Raw genomic sequence first — 19,497 nt, forward strand, 5'->3', positions numbered from 1 at the left:
CCCACATCCTACTCTGCTTCTAAAGAGTAAAGATCATCAAGACATGCCCATCACTCATTTGTAATACGGACATGAGCAACACCAATAAAGATATTTAAATCTGACACCACATATTATTTATAATTTGAAAGTGTTTTTTTTGAAAAACACTAAATATATTGCTTATAATAAATAGACATGCCACCAAAAATATGAAGGTTGAGGGGATTTACAAAAGCAATTATCATAACACCACATATTATTTATAATTTGAAAGTGTTTTTTTGAAAAACACTAAATATATTGCTTATAATAAATAGACATGCCACCAAAAATAGGAAGGTTGAGGGGATTTACAAAAACAAATAAGTGTAACATGCGTAAGAAAATAATTCTGAAGATTACTTTTTTGTAGATTACTCTGAGTGAATCTGTAGACAGATTTTGAGTTCCGTCAAGTATACTGTATGTCTTCATATTGTGCCTCACTACAACTTGCCACTGGGACATGTTTTTTGTGTTTGCTAGGATTAGATACCATACTTTGTAACTGATCTAAAGTGGTGAGGAAAACCCTTATTACTATTGATACAATTGTAACACTACTAAGAAGTACTATTGGTGTTTATTGAATAGATGGCAACATAGTATTCATATGCTTGTAATTATGCTGATGCATTCTTTCCGCTGGCCACCAGATGGAGCTGTGGATACACTGGGGATTATGGGTAAAATAAGTGTTTAAAAGGTAATTTCAATTACACTGTTTGTAACTTGCACCAGAGGAAGGATCCTAGAGGTCCGAAACATTTAGTGCTGTGATAAAATAAACCCACATTTTGAAGACTCTCCGGTTTCTGTGATATTTCATTTTAGATACCATACCACAGCAATTAGAACATGGCATTGGCTTTTCATTTTAGGTTCTCTCCTATTTCTCTTTCAGTATCAGTTTGTTGTCAAGGTAAAAAAAAACACACACACACATACACAAATTCTTAAAAATGAAAAACATTTGTATATTCCCTTCTAATAGCATTGCCTGCAACAAGCTTTAGGATCATTTTACATTTAATACCCCATTAAAGAAAAAGCAGAGCTGCTGACATATACAAGTTAACTACATTTGCACTTCTGGTCTTTAGCTATCTAGGTTTTTAGTATTTTTTTCTAATAAGCAGAGGCAGATCAGTCAAACAGATTCATTAATTCAGCTATGCATCTCAGGATAACTGAAAGGCACACATCTTTATTAATCACCGCCTATCACTGAGTAGCTGTAAGTGCAGCACAGTCCAACACATCATCCACTTCTTACAGTGTTTTTGGCAGTTAAGGAAGATACCATTACAGTAGCAGAAGTAACAACATATTTTAAGTAAGGAATGTTTGGACAATCTCTTCACTCCTAATTTTTAAGGATTTCACAGGAGGTCAGGCTATCAGAAGTAATCTGGCAAGTAAGACAAGTGAAGAGGGTTACTTTGAGGTCCTGCATTGCCAATATGATATCAGGTAGGGTTAGATGACATGACACTTTCATTCAGCAACTACATCAACCATTTAGTAATTAAAACCCAACAGGCCAGAAGGCATTGGTGTAACTGCCAGTGTTATTGGGCCCCACAACAAATTCAAGTTAGGGCCCCAAAACATTGGTAAATTGACTCATTCTTCCAACATATATTGAAATTGCTCATTAATTAGATTAGGGCCTTACTGAGCCCTTCACACTCCTGGGCCCCCTGCAACCACAGGGTCTGCTTTGCCTGTATTCACGCCCCTGCCACAAGACTCCCCTTGACACCGCTTCCACACTGCAGCATCGATTGAACAGATTTGCACAGATTTGCATGTGCAGCAGGAAACAACTCTATAAAGACCACATTCTTAGTTCTCTGTATAATAATGCATGAGGGAGATCAAATTCTAATCACACAAATGTTGTTTCCAGAACTGGGCGGATAGTAAAAAGACATTAGCAATACAGGATTCTTAAGAAATGTTGGGGATCATAAACTGATTATTTGTGAGATTCTATGGGGAGTAGTGAGGCTTAAAAGTACAGTTTAAAAATATATAGTTCAAAATACAAGATCAAAAATGCCTTCTGTCTTTTTGCCAGGAATATGAGGCTCTGATGATATCCTCAAAGTTACACCAATGATAGAAAATCCCAGTTCTCTTAGCTGCAAGAGAGCAGCAAAGTGTATACTTACTATATATTTAGGGCTTCAATTATATACTATGTATGAGTTAGGAAAACAGGTGCACAAAAAATATTCTCAGTTGTCCCAGGGGACGGCAAGGGGTTAAAAAAAAAATAGACCGCAACCCACATCTATTAAGCTTATTTAGATGTGTACTCACAGACCCCCCACTTGGGTATTAGCGTATCAGAATTTCTCTTACTGCCTGAGATACTCTGCTGATTTCTTTCCTGAGAGATTCAAAACATTTCTCATCAATACAGGCTCTCAATAAATGACTCAAGTACACTGGTTTGGATCCTCTAGCGGTTGGTAAGGATTCTGAGAATGGAAAAAGTTGCTAAGAACCCTGAGAATGGAAACAGTTGCTAAGGACCCTGAGGATGGAAACAGTTGCTAAGGACTCTGAGAGGAGAAACTCTCGACAGAGTAATGAGTGGGAAGTGCTACAGAAACCCGTGACTTGGAACGAAACATAGCGAGGGTTACCGGATTGAGTTGTAAACCAGAAGATATGGGGGGGTGGCTTAGAACAGCTAACGGCGCTGGGATTTTCTATCATTAAAAGTACAGTTACCTCACTTGCCAGCAGTAAGCCTTGTATTCTTCTGAAGTAAGCTGTTTTATGCTCATGTTTATTTTAAGCTGAGATCAAGCCTTGATCTCTGCTTGTGATACTTGCCTAAAATCCTGCTGAAGGTTTTTTTTTCAATTACATTAGAAATAGTACACTTACAAAACTGTATATAATACCCATTTCTTTTTCCCTGTTTCACTGAATACTGTTGGAATTGTGTCTTCATGTATCCTATAACGAGGTTTAATAAGAAGGTTCTGTTAGATGAAGATTCATGTAGTTAAACAAGCTCTGTTCTGTTGATGTCTGTCCTCCCTTTGTCCTGCCTTCTCCTTTATTCTCTCCGTCTGTCAGCCTTGCTCCCTTTGTGAGAGTGCTCCATTCGCTGCCAAGCCTTTGTTCCAATATGCATCTCTTCCTTGTGTCTCCACTCTCTGTTGCCGGCTGCACCTGCAATTAGACAAGCATACTGGGGGGCCATAAACCCTATCCTGCCTAACTCTATTTGGTGACCTGCTCCTGGAGAGTCTGGCTCTGCTGTGTGGCCTGCTAAATTGGCTGGTGGAGGCCCTATGCAGCCTGAGTGGTCTGGTCGGCTTCATGGCCTGGGGCTTCTGTGGTGCTGGGGATGGTAGGGTGATGCATGAGTGCTGCAGGTCCTGTGGGGGACTCTGGCCCAGTAATGTCGTAGGGTCGGGGAGGATTCTCGTGCTGCACCCCCGTGTCCCCTGCTGCTGTGGGAGTGGCGGTCTCTGCCCCCCCCTCCTACTGGGGCTCCTTTCCCTGGTCTGCTTGCACTTACCGTAAGGATGCCCGCGGGGGGAGCACTCCCTTGATAATGCTGCAGAGCCTGTGCTGCCGAACACTTCTGAACTACCTGAATGTAGAGTCCTGCAGCGGGTCGGGTTCTGGTTGCGTGTTTAGACGCGGGTAGGGTTGCCACCTGGCCTGGCCGGTAAAAATGATGGTTGATCCCAATGTTATTAATAGGGAAAAAGACAAATATATAGGAAGGCCGGTATTTTTTTCCAGAAAAGGTAGCAACCCTAGACGCGGGTCGGCGGTTCTGCGGGACTGGCCACAGGTCTTCTCAATAATGATTTTTACTCCTTTTTTCTGATCACACCTACTTCCAATGATGTCACTTCCGGTTTACAATGATAGCACTTCCTGATTCTTGATGGTCAGCTGGTTGTGGGTCCAGGTTGTGGGTCCGGGTTCCAAAAAATGGACCCGCGCAGAATAAATATCCTGAATGCTTCTCTGCTGCCCGGATGCCTTCTACTCTACCTCTTCTCCTTTGCACTGGGCTGTTGCAGCACAAAACGTTATCTGCCTACCCCTGTCCTGACTGTGCCTTTTAACCCCCTCTAAGCCCACCCCTACACACCTGTCCCCCTGGCTAGGGGGAGGTAGGGGGCCTGCTTAGACATACACTCACCCCCCCCCCCATGCCAGACAGTGCTGGCACCAGGCCAGAGATCAATAGGCCTCATACGCCTCTGTTTTATTCACTGCAGCATCTTTATGTGAGACGATGTACTATATGAATGTACACACAGACTTCATTATCCTCTAAGCACAAAACCCTCTACCTCTCTGTTACCCAACACACCCCTTTTACTTCTACTTGAAAAGGCAATAAATAAATAATAATAACGATTTCAAAGGGTTACCCAAAAAGTAACCTTTTCGTCTGACATTCGTAATTGCTTTACTACCTTGGCCAAAGTCAGACACCGTCGTTAATAATTCATATACTGTCATGTCGCAGTGGACACATATAACTGAGAAATATTAGGCTGGGAAACATTTGCCGGTCACCAAGCCAACTAATCCCGCCCCCCCGTGCATCAACACGAGCGGCAATTTATCATTGGTTGTTGACATTCACCTATCCGAACCTTTTATTTTGCCTCAGAGGGGTGGGACTGCTTCTCAGACGCCACACCCACCACCAATTCTCGGCTGTCAATCAGGAAACGTCAGCTTGTGCTGTGCAGGTGCAGGGAGAGAGCTGCTGCATTGGTGCAATAGGAGCTGAGCCGAACCCAGAGAGAAAGGTGAGTAAAATGCGTCCACTTCGCTTATTTTCCCCTCTGCAGTGGATAAGTCTGCAGCCTTCCAGGGAGTAGAAACGAACCCGGAAAGGGAATGAATGAATGAATGAAGGTTGCTAGGCTATGGCAAGCTGGGGAATTGTGCGAGATGTAACCTTCATTTGTCATGGGCAGAGATGCTCGGTGCTTCGTCTCATCAGCCACAAATAGATAGAAAGCCATTGGCTGCTGCCTAATAACTCTTCAATATTTACATAAACTCTAATAGAAATGGCAATATCTGGAATATTTAGGTTTGGGCTTTGATGAGAGCTGAATGACCCCCCCCCTCTCCCAGCTTCCTTTCTTTCCTCTGTACAATATTTTCTATGAAGGGTGATGGGGGAGGGAAGTGCTGGGTCCCTGATGTACATCCATACAGCCATTCTTTCTGCATACAGCACTCTGTGCTATTTTTTCCCTGTGCCATGGATTCCCTGTCTCATCCCATTCACCTAATATTATATTTTTATACACACACAAAATGTAAAAGCAAGCTTGGTGCATCTTATTTGCATTTGCCTTAATGCAGAGGGATAGAGGATTGCAGTAATTAGAACTGGGTGTAGCTGTAATTGAAGAGCAATTTAAAAGATCACATTGCATTTAAAGAAGGGACTGCTGTTGGTTATAGATTTATAGGGGGGGGTTGACAGTGTAAATGTTATTTTCTGTGTGATTTCAGAGATCAAACATATGCTATTTTTTTTTTAAACATGGGTGTTTAAAATATAAATCCTGAATAATTTATGAGGGTATCTGAACAGGGTGTTTGTGCTTTCTGACTATAGAGAGAGAGCATCTGTGTGTGTGTGTTTTTTTTTTTTTTCTAAACAGCAATAAAAATCTGCAGTCCAAATGCATCAAATCTATAGCTGTCCTGCAAAGTGATTGATGTCTAAGGCTATTCGTATATCTTTTTTGTTTTAAATGCAGGAATGCTAGAAATACATTGTACGCACTCAATAAAATGAATTAAACGTGGTTGTTTTAAACAGAAGTCATTCCCTTTCCTATACATATATTTGCTGAGTTTGAAAGCAAACAGTATATGTTCTTAATGATACTAACAGTGAGCGAGCAAGATGAAATACTCTAAATGAGTGTATTTTTTTGCTTGGAGTTGATAATTCTATTTCATCTGACTAAGTAACGTTGAGGGTTAGTTTACCTCAAAAACACAACCACCGTATAGCAGTCTGTAATTAAAAGCTTAATAACCTCCTTGTCAGCATATTATTAGCCTCCTCTTCAGCATAGTAGGTTAATGAAAAGGGGTCAGTAGATATCGCATATATACTTGATTTAAAAACGAAGTATATATTTTTAAAATATCAAAAAAGGATATGCATTCTTTTTGATAGGCATATATTGCATTTGTTTGAAAAACAATAAAAAATACTGATGAAAAAGGATATGCATTCTTTATTATATGCAGTATCATTTATTTATTATGTTTACCTACCTCTTTTTTGCACTTGCTACAGATCATAGCATCTGTGGTGCTAGCAGTTATGTACCTGACATCCCTGCACCGCAGATCCTATGTTTCCGGGTTGATCTTTGATTTATGTCCTCCAAGTGTTGTCTTACAACATGTGGTGCTTCAAGATTAAAGATGCCAGGCAGAGAAAGGCTTAATGGAAGACTGGCAAACTAACTCATTAGGTTTCCGCAGTAATTCAGTCTGGTCGACTAGCATAGAATATTCATTCAGGAGCTTTTTTTTTTATAATTGACAATGCAGTATGGCCTGCTCTGCAGTTCTTGTGTTTTGACTGTATAAAGCCTAATCCATCAGTACTATTGTGTTGAATGTGGCAATACCAGTGGTGGAACTAATGAGGGTGAAGGGGGATGCAACTGCACTAGGGACTCCCTTCCAGTGGTGCCTTCCTAGAGGATGTCACTATTGATGCTGCTTTGCTGTAGTGCAGTAAACTGTGCCATGGTTAATGAGAATGTGGGTGGTACAAGGGGGAATTTAGTTGGAAATTTGGCACCAAAGCCTGGAGGGCTTACATTATGTTAATAGGTGGTACAGGTATTGGACCTGTTATCCAGAATAATCTGGATCTGGGGTTTTCCACATAAGGAGCCTTTCCATAATTTGGATCTTCATACCTTAAGTCTACTTGAATATCATGTAAACATTAAATAAACCCAATAAGCTGGTTTTGCTTCCAATAAGGATTAATTATATCTTAGTTTGAATCAAGTATAAGGTACTGTTTTATTATGACAGAGAAAAAGGAAAATTTTGATTATTTGGATAAAATGGAGTCTATGGGAGACAACCTTTCCATAATTCGGTGCTTTCTGGATAACGGGTTTGCAGATAACGGATCCCATACCTGTACTATACTGGTTCTAGTGATGTGTGGGTGCACCCCAAACAAGCTGGATCTGCAGGTTTGGCAGGTTCGGATCACAAAAGCAATGTAGGTTCGGGCAGGTAGTGGGTCCAGATGCAGCCATAGCCCCTGCAGCATTTCTCTTGTGGCCCACTTCCCCACTGTTACATAAGTGTTGAGACCCCTTCCCCACTGTGATGTCTATGGTTAATTCAGGGTGTCGATAAAAGGACCTCAGTCTGAGCTTGTGTGCACCTTTTATGGTTGAGTGTCCAGTTAAGCTTTTTTTTTTTAGGACATGCTTCTCACTAAATGTTAGGCTTGTGTGCAAAAAATATCATGCATAATCTAGAAACACATTATCCTAAGGCTATGTCATATGTAGTTTTTTCATCTATCGTATGTCAGCTGGCTGAAAAAAACCTATGCCCGCCCCATGGCTACAATTGCCTTGACAGGTGTAAGCTCTTTTCATCCTAGGGCAATCTAGGCCCGAAACCGCTGACATACTCACACTGGTGGGGTACTAAATTATAACAGAAATGCATGACATGGAATGCTAAAAAGAAAGTATAAGTTACATATATTTTTGTTTGTTGCTCTGATTAGGATGAATATTCGTTTCGTTTCTGTAAAGCATACCTTTTGTTATGGACCCAAAGGTTCATAATGAACTGTTCCCAACATGCTTTTCTGTATTAAGGGAGGAGTATATGATAAACATGGCATCTTCCCAGCATTCAGAAAGGTTATTGGGAAACTTAATCTAGAATCAGTCAAATACAAAGCTGCAAAATATGTAGGGCTTCATAAATACATGTGGATAATAAAAAGAAGAATATGAATATTATAGTGCAGGGCTCTACTTTGGGGTTTAGTTTACTTCATGCAAACTAGTTCTCTGCACCAATGGTACCTGTGGATGCATTACTTTTAGGGGCATATTTATTGTGCTGTGTAAAAAACAGTGGGACCACACATCGCCAGGCATCACCATGTAAAAAACGGCCTAAACATTTTACGTGTTTTTTCTTCTGAGTGACTTCCCCGGAAGCAATGTAAAATAACTTCGGCAAATTTTACACCGTCTTTTCCGGTGAATTTCGTTTTACACAGCATAATAAATATGCCCCTTAGTCGTAATGCTTGCAGGGCAACTGAAACATAGAAGTACTTTACATGGGGTATGAAAGAGTAGCCCTGTACCTTGAAGAAAAGAAATGTAGAACCATATCCTTTCTAGGCTTCACTTGCATTTTAAATGTTGATGATGTTATTAATATTTAGACAATGAAGATTTAATATACGCTTTACTTGCAGCCGCTTTATACATTCAAGTACAGAATCCACAGTTTATTATTTGTGTTGGATAATAGCAGTATTCCAGCTATGGCAGGTTTTATATCTTAGGAATGAGCATTTTCAGTATCCATGAAAAGGTAAATTATACTGTTCCTATGTGACATATTCAAGAATAAGGCTATAATGAACTTATGAATGACCCTGCCCATCCTTCCAATAACCAAGCACAAAACACATTTTGAGCAATGGTTGTTTAATCAGTTTAATGGTTGTTTTTGACTGCCTTTCTTGTGCTGGGATTGTCACCTTTTTAGGCAAAAATTTGCCAGCCTTCCTTGATTTTTATCTTTCTTCCACTAAGTGATTTTGTTTACTTGCCTGGTCCTATCAGCAGAAAATTGCATGGCCTGGGGTTCTTCCAGCAAGCACCATCTTCCTCCTCATCTTTTTACAAATTTCCCGGGGCTTGGCTTTTCACACTGCTCATGAACAGCCACACGAAGGTAAAAGATCCAGGAAGGAACATCATTCTGGAGTATCCAGTAAGTAAATAGTCACTTGAGGATGCCTAACTTTTGGCACCCCCAAGTAAAAAAAATAATTTCCTTCTCCATTAATAACATTTCCATCAAGCTTCACTTTTACTGACCAGGCTGGTAAAATACCAGCCAGGTGGCAATCCTAACCAGAACTGATTCACACCTTGCATGTTGGGATATTTAAATTAATTAATTTAGACTTATTTTACCCTCCCTATATCATTTCAGCCTTATTCACGCAGTCTGTCAGCTACTGAAGCCAAATAAGTTCCCATTATAAATGCACCATAGACACATCAATTAAGTAATAGTTTCAAAAATCTTCATACATATTTTCTAGAATGAGGAGAGAGACTACCAGAGCCCTAGTACTGCCTTGCTCCATCACATTTCATCAGTTCTTCCCCCATAATTTGATATTACTGAAACATATCTCATTCATCTTGGTTCTTGGCCAAAGCTTTTCTCCTGATCACGAACACTGTATTTTATTTTTGTGCCCAGTAATTTGTTTGCTGCTCACTGTGTAGGCTTTGAATTTAATCTCAGTGCCAGCAGCTTTACTGTTCTAATTAAGAAAAGGGAGTGGCCATGTTGGATGAAATCCTTGTTGCTGGTGAATATTTATACAGTATTAGAATATTTTTTGCAGTCTTTGTATTGTTGCATCTATATGCTTGAGGACTGGGGCTATCTATAAACTAGATTGGTCTATAAAAAGATTGCAGTATGGATTTTATTGGCTGCAATCTGAATATAGTATAAATCACGAATGACATTTGTTGTGAAGGCTTCAAAAGTTGATGTACTTTGGGAGAAGTGTATTGTGTTATGCTATATTAATATAATGTATACTCCGTTAGCTGTGAGCCCCTGGGAGTACTCTTAGTTTGGTAAAGTTATTTCATATGGGAGAGGCCTGACGTGATAACAAGTGAGACCTTGGTAAAAAGAGACTGAGAAAAACTGGTCACCCCCAGCTGCTCCAGAAAAGCCCCATAAGTGAGACTTTGCTTATATGTTCATGTTGTCAGTATTGTCTAACTTCTTCAAGTTAGGGGGAAAATGTTAGATCTTGGAGGATTATATCCTTTTAAAGGAGAATCCAACCTTTGTGGAAAAAAAAACCCCATACCCCCCTCTCCTCCCCCCAGGCTAGCTACACCCCCCCCCCCCCCGGGAAATGCTCCATACTTACCCCTCGGCGCAGATTCTTCCAGCGAAGTTGCACACATCATCGTCCGCGTCCTCTGTACCAGGCCAAGGCAACCACTGCCCTTTAGCAGTGAAGATCTGTGCCTCCAAAGATGCCCTAGTAGCTTCCCATCTTCTTTTCTGCTGATTCACTGCACATTCTCTGTGCTGCTGTCACTTACTGAGCTTAGGGACCCACTCACAATATACAGTACACAAAGAATATAAATGTCACAATATGAGGCTGATTAGTAACTAATACATATAATTTATTACATGACAGCAAAGAAACCAGTGCAATTAGCATCAGAATTGAATAATCAGGCCTGTAGCATCAGCTTATATTACAGGCCAACCTCATTTTCTGCTTGATAATTTGCAATAAAACTTAGCTCAGCTTCTCAACAGCTACTCCGAGCCCACTGAGCATGTGAGTGTCACAGACACTTTCCAAAATGATGACCGCCTATGACAAGTTTGAAGTCCTAGATCATTGCTGCTATTGAGAAGCTGAAACTTTAGGCTGGTGCAATAAGTGCAATATGTAAAACATGGCATTTTTGGCCATATTCATTTTTAGTTTTTAGTTCTCCTTTAATAGGAAATCGACATGTGTACATATGGACCCTGCTTTCCCATTCAGTGAATTATTGAGTATTATCGTACCTATGCTGGGGCTTCCTTCTGCTCATAATCACTACACGTTGCCAGTCAAATCATCAGCCTGTTCGTGCAGAGATTGTACAATTTCAGCACAAAGATGCATACATTTGGGGCAAAAATTGTCCCTTCTGTGTTCTAACAGGCCGATACAGTGACTGCAAATGCACAATGGTGTAAGTGGGTCCTTATGTGACATGGCCCGTAGTGTAATGCTGTCTATACCATCTGCATTTTTATATTGTATGTCCACGTACTGCGTATCGAAATGCAAGCAATAATTCTTATTTTATCAGACATTTGTGAACGGCTCCCTGTTGTGTCCTTGACAAATAGAAGTGTCAAATGAATAGAAGAAAATGGAATGAAAAGCTTATCTGCGTTTTAATCTTTTAACCGTTTTCTGTTGATTGGCCGGAGGAATGGCAACTTGTGTGACCTTTCTTCTTGCTGGGCTGTGGAATATCCTCTGCCTCCCTGAAGATTTCCCTGGGGCTTTAATTATTCACCATTCTGCTGAAAGGCTGTGCAGAGCAGAATTAGGGACTGTCAGCATATATGCTAAATGTATTAATATATGTATTTCTGTAAAAACAGGAGAAATTCTCACCCTTCTATGCAATTTTACCAAACAACCATGTCTGTTTCTTAGGTTTTTTATGGGCAAGGAAGTTATTAAAGCTTAAAGGGGTTGTTCACCTTCAAACAACTAGTTGTTATCAGATAGATCACCAGAAATAACGACTTTTTCCAATGACTTTCTATTTTCTATGTGTCACGGTTTTTCTAATATTGAAGTATAAAGTGTCATTTCTCTCCTTCTGAAGCAGCTCTGGGAGGGGGGGTCGCCGATCCTGTAAACTGTTCTAAATTGATACATTTAGTTGATACATTTCTTATCTTTGTCCCTGCTGAGCAGAATCTCTGGGTTTCATTACAGGCAGCTGTTAGAATTGATACAATTGTTGCTAATACTCCAGAGATGCTGCTGAGAAATGTATCAACTAAATGTTGCAAAATTGTAACAGTTCAGAATCTGCACCTGGATTACTGAGCTGTCAGACTCAAACACCAGAGACAGGAACATTCAACTTTAAACTTAGATTTTGGAAAAAACTTAAAAAATAAATAATGGAAAGTAATTGGAAAAAGTCATTATTTCTAGGGAACAATCTAAAAACAACTAAATTGAAAAAAGTGTTTGGAAGGTGAACAACCCCTTTAAAACCTGTTTGTTGGATTGATTATAGCATACAATATAAATTATGACCTGGCCATGAATGCTCACTTCAGCAAAATAGCAGAAATGTTAAATATACATGCTGAATCTCTCGAAGATATAAAACCGGTATGGGAACTCTTATCCAGAAACCTGATATTCACAAAGCTCAGAATTACAGATCTGCTTCCTTTTTTCTGGAATAATAAAACGGTGCTTGATCGTCGCCATATTGGTGGTGGTGGTATAAATTAGGCACTACTTGAGCTTTCTCTAAAGGGATATCTGATATGTGCTGTTTGGTCTGTATCTGAACTAGCTTCACTCTGAATGGAGGTTGATGCTAACTCTGGTGCGGATGCAAAAATGGGTCACCATGCTCATTAGAGTGGCTTGTATCATTCCCTTTTAATAAGTGACAATTTTATTCTAAAGTAAAAAGGTTTTCCATTCTGGCCAAAACCATGGGTTGCTGACTCTTGGCTTTATTCATGGTGAAGTTAAGAAACAGTACTGTAATCCCTTTAAGAACATCCAATGCTATTTATCACTGTCAGTGTCTTAAAAATGCTTGTTTTAGCAGGAAGCCTAGTAGAAAAAATTTATCTTAACCATTCTAGCATTGCGTGTCTAGGATTTGGGGCAGTCCATGGGCTTTTCATGCAGGTAATTTTATTTTTACTTTCAGCTTTCATGGCAAATATTTTGAATGTAAAATTATTCTTGCAATATGGTGTTGGATTTATATAAACTCTGGTAGAGTGTTCATTAAATATGAGAATCTTTCATTTTTTTTTTTTTAGAATCGCAACACATTTGTGGCTGCATGTTTTAATTTGCAGGCAGCTGGGTGGGCCATTTAAAGGGCTAGTAACATTAAAAACTAAAAGTCGTTTTAGGGCTATGGCTGTATTCACTTAACGGTGTGCTGTCAAGGTTGCCATATTGCCTCATGTGCCATTGCACATTTAATAAACCCAATAGGATTGTTTGGTCACCAATACGGATTCATGCTTCTTAGTTTAGATCATGTGTAAGATACTGTTTTATTATTAAAGAGAAAAAGGAAATCATATATAAAAATTAGAATAATTTGCTTTATATGGTCTCTTTGGGAGATGGCCTTCCCATAATTAAGAGCTTTCTGCATAAGGGATCCCATACCTGTATATGTAAGTGGGACATTGCTGCCCCCAGTGGAAAGAGTAACAGTGCACCATATTTAGATGTGTGTGTGTGTATGTATATAGCAGGAAAAATAAGTGTTGAACACATCAACGGTTTTCTCAGTAAATATATTACTAATGGGGCTATTGACGTGAAATTTACACCAGATGTTGATAACAACCCAACTAAGCCACACATACAAAGAAATCAAAACAAATAAGTCCATAAATGAAGTTATGTGTAATAAAGTGGCATGACACAGGGAATAAGTACTGAACATGCTTACTTACATGTATTTAATACTTTGTAGAAAAGCCTTTGTTGGTATTGACAACTTCAAGACGCCTTCTGTATGGGTGAAACTAGTCGCATGCATTGCTATGGTGTTTATTTTTTTTTTTTTTGGCCCATTCTTCAAATCTTGAAGGTTCTGGGGGCCTGTTCTATGATCTTCAGTTCTTTCCATAGATTTTCAATTGGATTCAATTCAGGATTGACTGGATCATTCTAGCAATTTTATTTTCTTTCTCTGAAACCAATTGAGAGTTTCCTTGGCTGTGTTTTTGGGATCATTGTCTTGCTGAAATGTCCACCCTCGTTTCATATTCAGCATCCTGGTAGATGGCGGGAGATTCTTGTCAAGAATGTCCTGGTACATTTCTCCATTCATCCTTCCTTCAATTATATGAAGTCTGCCAATACCATATGCTGAAAAACAGCTCCCCACCATGATGTTCCCACCTCAAAACTTCACTGTTGGTATGGTGTTTTTGGGGTGATATGCAGTGTCATTTCTCCTCCAAACATGGTGTGTGCAATGACATCCAAAGAGTATCTGACCAGACTATGTTCTTCCAGAATTTCATTGGCTTGTCCAAATGTTATGCAGCAAGCTTTAAATGAGCTTCAGCATGCTTTTTCTTCAGCAGTGGAGTCTTGCGCGGTGAGCGTGCATAAAGGCAATGTCGGTTGAGTGCATTACTTATTGTTTTCTTTAAAATAACCGTACCATTTTTGCTAATTCAAGGTATTTCTGAAGCTCTCTGCGAGTGATCTCTGGCTTTTGGACAACTCTTCTGATTATTCTTTTGACTCCTGTGTCAGAAATCTTGCGAGGAGCACTTGGTCGTGGCCGGTTTAGGGTGAAATGATGTTCTTTCCACTTCAAGATTATGGTCCCAACTGAACATTCAGAAGCTTAGAAATATGTCTGTAACCAATGCCATCAGTATGTTTTGCAACAATAAAGTTCTGAAAGTCTTGAGAGAGCTCTTTGTTTTTACCCATAATAAGATGCTTCTTGTGTGATAGCTTGATAATGAGAAACCATTTTATTGGCCATCAATTAGGAATAAACCAGCAGATATTAATTTACACTGATAGGGGGCAGGGTTGCTTTTTAAACACTGACAAATTTCAGTAAGTTTCTTGGCTTTCCATGCCTTTTTGCGCCTCCTTTTTTTTTAACCATGTGTTCAATACTTATTCCCTGTGTTATTCCACTTTATTCCACACAACTTAATTTATGGATGTATTTGTTTTGATTTCTTTGTTTGTCTGGATTACTTGAGTTGTTTCTGACATCTGGTGTAAATTTCATATCAATAGCCCCATTAGAAATAAATTTACTGAGAAAAACATTGACATGTTCAGTAATTATTTTCACATGTATTTTCGGTATTATAAACCTATATGCATATATGCCTGTGAATATCAAAACAAATCGTCAGCAGAATGAAATATACTATATATGCTTTTGATCTGATTCATCGGTTGTTTACTCTTGGATTCACACACACCCCTCCCCCACCATACAGCAGACGTTACTGTTAATTGATACCGGAATATAAAAGGTGTTTTCTCTGCTCAGTAAATGCTGGGTACATTCGCATAATAAGTGAAAGAAATATATATTCAGCGTTGGAAAGCATGTGACATCAGTTCCCTTCCCCCGTGCATATGTTGCGCCAAATTCAGTATTCTAGGGCTGACTGAAGAGCAAATTGCAGGATTCCGAGGCACACAGGAAACATACAGCCCGGGGGAACTAGTGCAACCAATGACCCAAGAACCCGGTGACCATAATAGACTATACATGTCTAATCCAATTGGCTACGCAGCACTGCACACACCAAACACTGTATAGGATAGCAGCATTTTCTGTTGTTGATTATGCTTGGTTTTAGTGGTTTTTATTCTTCTATTTTATTATTGTTTATTGGCAATACTGTACATGGCATATAAGTGATGCAGTTGTCAGTTGTAGTATACCACAGCTCTCCTTTATCTTTTTATCTGCAATTGTGACTGCAGGGCTAGGATACCCTAAAGCAGCAAAGTTGGGTTGTGTTAAGGTGGCCATACACGGAGATGTCACCAAACGAGCGGATCTCTCCCCGATATGCCCTTGAGGTGGGCAATATCCTAACAATGGCTAATGGGCGGTCGGATCAACAAACAGATGCGGCCGCGATCCGATGGGATTTTTAGTCCCGTCCGATCGACATCTGGCCGAAAGTCGATATATCGATCGGGGAAGCCCTTCAGAGGGCCAATAAGACTCGGCTCTGTCAGCAGCTTTTATCGACCCGTGTATGGCCACATTTAGATATGATTTTTGAAGCCTAAGAGCTGAACTTAAGCAAAACCAGTCTAGTTTCTGCCATTTAGATGCATGAAAGGTAATTTTTCCCTTTTTTCACTGTTTCTACGCCCCCTGTATTTGTTGTGCTGTGGTTCACCAGAATAATGCAAGCACCTTTAATATTTGTTAATCATTTTCTGACGCCTAAAACTGCCTCCTTTTAATGCATGTCTTGTTTTCTCAAGGGATTTCTCAAGATTTTCTCTGCAGGCCCTTGATATCATAACCTTGGTTAATCAAGTCGTCTATAGAAGTATATCTTCCATTTCCAGTCCAATCGGTTTTTCGAATGTCTTTGATTTGACCCTTAACTGTTAAGAATATCTGCTTTCTGCAACACACAAAAAAAAAAATAATCCATCATTTCTATATTTAGGTGTGCAGCTTTGCCTTGTGCTTTTTTTTTTTTTTTTTTTCCCATTTTGTTAATGGATTTGCGCACAGAATGCCATAAATTTCCCTGCCAGCCCCATTCATTTTGCTCTGATCTGATAACACAGCGGCTGCAGTAAAGGAGGAAATTTTTACTTTGACTGGTATTTATGAAGTTGTGTGTTTTGACTATAAATATATTTGCATGCGTTATGTGCCAATACTCACTCAAAATTGGTGTCTGCTGGCTGAAGACCCGTGGATACCCCTGCCAATTCCATTAACTTTAAATGTGTTTTACAGGCCAAGAATCGTATGTACCAGCAATGTCAAATTTAAATGGAGCCTAAGTGTGCCCATTTGTCAGCTGAAAAATACTGGTGGATAAAATACCCTGAGTGCAATAGCTCAAAAAGTAGTGTGAGACTACACTCATGTCTGACTACATATTCATGAATTTAAGTTTATAAGTGGACGAATGTCCTGTCAAATATACTTATTTAAGACTCCGAGAGATCAAGGCGTTTATCCAGGGTTAGGGTGTGAGTTAAGCCTAGTAGATGCTTAGCAAAGATCCATTTTCTAGAAGAAATCAGTCTCAGGTGTGATTGCTACTTTATCAAGAAGAGCTTTTCAACTCAAGACACATAGGTGAGCATGGCAAATTGAGAAATATCTGCCAAGTTGACCTTATATCAATAATTTGGTTATACTGGGGGCATACAGAGACCCCTTAGGCAAGAGCTGCATCCACACAGCAATGTGGTCACTGTGGGCTCATATTATGATGTGATTGTTTGTCACCTGAACCAGAAAGTAGATTTTAATAGGGCATATGGAGACCTGATTTAGCCCATTGTATTGGCAGGTTTGCAGTGGTCAAATCAGCCCTTACATGGCCAGCTTTTCTTTCTATAGGCCTCAAGTTTTCAGTAGAGTTTCATTAAGTGACAAGTTACAGAACTGGGATGTTTAGATTTACTCAGAATAGAGAAAATGAATATATTCTTGTGGTTTTCACTTTTTATTATGCTATTGTTACCCAGGATTTGTTATCCAGAACGCTCCAAATTACAGAAAGGCCATTTCCCATAGACTCCATTTTATCCAAATAATCAGAACTTTTAAAAATGATTTCCTTTTTCTCTGTAATAATAAAACAGTACCTTGTACTTAATCCAAACTAAGATGTAATTAATCTTTATTGGAGGCAAAACTAGCCTATTGGGTTTATTTAATGTACATTATTTTCTAGTATATTTAAGGTATGAAGATCCAAATTACAAAAAGATCCATTATCCAGAAGACCCCTGGTCCCAAGCATTCTAGATAACAGGTCCCATACCCGTACAACATTTTCAGGGGGTTATTTAATAAACAAAATTTTTTTTTCTGGTAGAGGTTTTATGGGCAAAAAAACTGGGTTTCTCTAATAATCCAATAATAAGATCGGTTCATTTAAAAATATGAGATAAATTTGAGTTTTAGTAATTTAGGGTACATAGGGTTATTTGATTGTTTAATCCTCCCTTACCAAGTAAAACAATCATTCACATTACTACTGTTGGTCTTTGGCTCACATTCTGTAGAAATATCATTTGAATGGGAAACACCAACATTTATTATATGGTGAATCACACAATATACTGTCTTATGCTTGGTGAATAATGGACCGTGTCAAGTCAACAACATTACATGTGATGGGAATCTCATAGTGATAACATACATACATACATACATACATATAATCGTGCTGAATGCTCAAACCTGGCAGCCTGAGACTCAATGTACAAAGCTGATATTGGCACAATAAATAACTTCTACCAATTAATGGACAAATTACTGTAATGTTGGTTCCTTTTTGTTGAAGGGATATAAGCCTAACCAGTCTATTTCCCATGATCCAAAATGGCTATGATGGCTCAATACAGCTTATGTGAAGAGATGTAGCTATCGACCAATGCAAGGGGTAAACCTGCTAACTGGAACCTATCACACAAACATGAAACGTGAGGTTGCTCAACCTATGTTTGCAGTCACAGCTTGCAGGGGTTGAAAGGAAAAGTGTTTCAGAGTGAATGGTCTCTTTAGGATCTCACTTTTTGCATGTGACCTTCCTATTGTTGCATACAAATGTGGTATATCAAACGTATTTATACATGTTTGTGGCTATTTATCAAACTGGTGTTTAGTAAAGGGAGCTTGTTGACTGAATATATGCTTATATTGCATACATTTAGTTAATTGCCATGTATGGGTGGTGGCATATATGGCAAGAATAGGAATCACCAGCGGGATGCCATACAAATCACTTCGTATTTCTGAATTTGTCAAGTTGCCTCATGAGGAAACTTTGGCCAACTTCGGAAATCTGAAGCGATTCGTATGCCATCCCGCTGGTGATTTGTATTCTTGCCGGCGGGAAAGCGTTTTGGGGAGTTTAGCTGCCCGCAGTAGAGAAGATTTGTCACTGGACGGCTAATCTCACCATCTGCCACCACCCTAAACAATTTCTGCATTTGGTAATTGGACAAGTGTTGCCTGTCTGCATGAGAGAAGATATAGGCTGTGTGCCTAAAGGTGGCCATACACGGGCAGATTAAAGCTGCCGATATCAGTCCTTTAGACCGATTCGGCAGCTTATCTGCCCATGTGTGGTGGCTCCCGACGGGTCTTCCCGATCGATATCAGACCAAAAATCGGCCTGATATCGATCAGTCAAGTTTGGTTTTTTTTGTACGAACCAGGCCCCATTTGAAGCCCTTTCATTCATTGGCATTGAAGTGGTCGTTCTGCTTGCTATATCATTTTTATACTATTTAACATTACCTCTGGGTAGGCACACCACTAGTCTAGATAATGCAGTTTTCGTGTTGCACAGGAAAATCCCTGTATTGAGAAGCAAAAGTCTGTGCCTACCATAGTTTATCTATTTAATGAAGGGATAAATTAAGTCAAGTCAATAAATAAGAAAGACGCCACCTTTTCAAAGCATTGGAAAGAAATGTATGGAAAGATTGACAATGATGTCTTCATGTATAAAGCTGTACTATATGTTTAACGGGCCTGTAGTCTATAATGTTTAAGCAGTGGAGAGGCTATGTTGTTTTTATTTTGCACAATTGCTATAGCTTTGTGTAAAGAAAAGCTCAATCAAGCATGCAACTAGGATGCTGAATAT

The 19,497-nt window shown here is 39.4% G+C and overlaps 1 protein-coding gene across 2 annotated transcripts in view; it reads left to right on the forward strand.

The window, feature by feature from the left end:
* The first annotated feature begins 1,353 nt into the window (after positions 1-1,353).
* The window catches only part of rab3a.L (RAB3A, member RAS oncogene family L homeolog), a 34,356-nt gene continuing 16,212 nt past the window's right edge, over positions 1,354-19,497 (forward strand). The window contains exon 1 of one of the 2 annotated variants that reach the window (XM_041582162.1): positions 1,354-1,494. The gene's annotated coding sequence lies outside the window, so the exon portion shown is untranslated. Of the gene's footprint in view, positions 1,495-4,783; positions 4,830-19,497 lie in introns of those variants that run through there. The other variant, NM_001095062.1, reaches the window with a different exon arrangement.

This window comes from Xenopus laevis, chromosome 1L (genome assembly GCF_017654675.1).
Source record: "Xenopus laevis strain J_2021 chromosome 1L, Xenopus_laevis_v10.1, whole genome shotgun sequence".
Lineage (NCBI taxonomy): Eukaryota > Metazoa > Chordata > Amphibia > Anura > Pipidae > Xenopus > Xenopus laevis.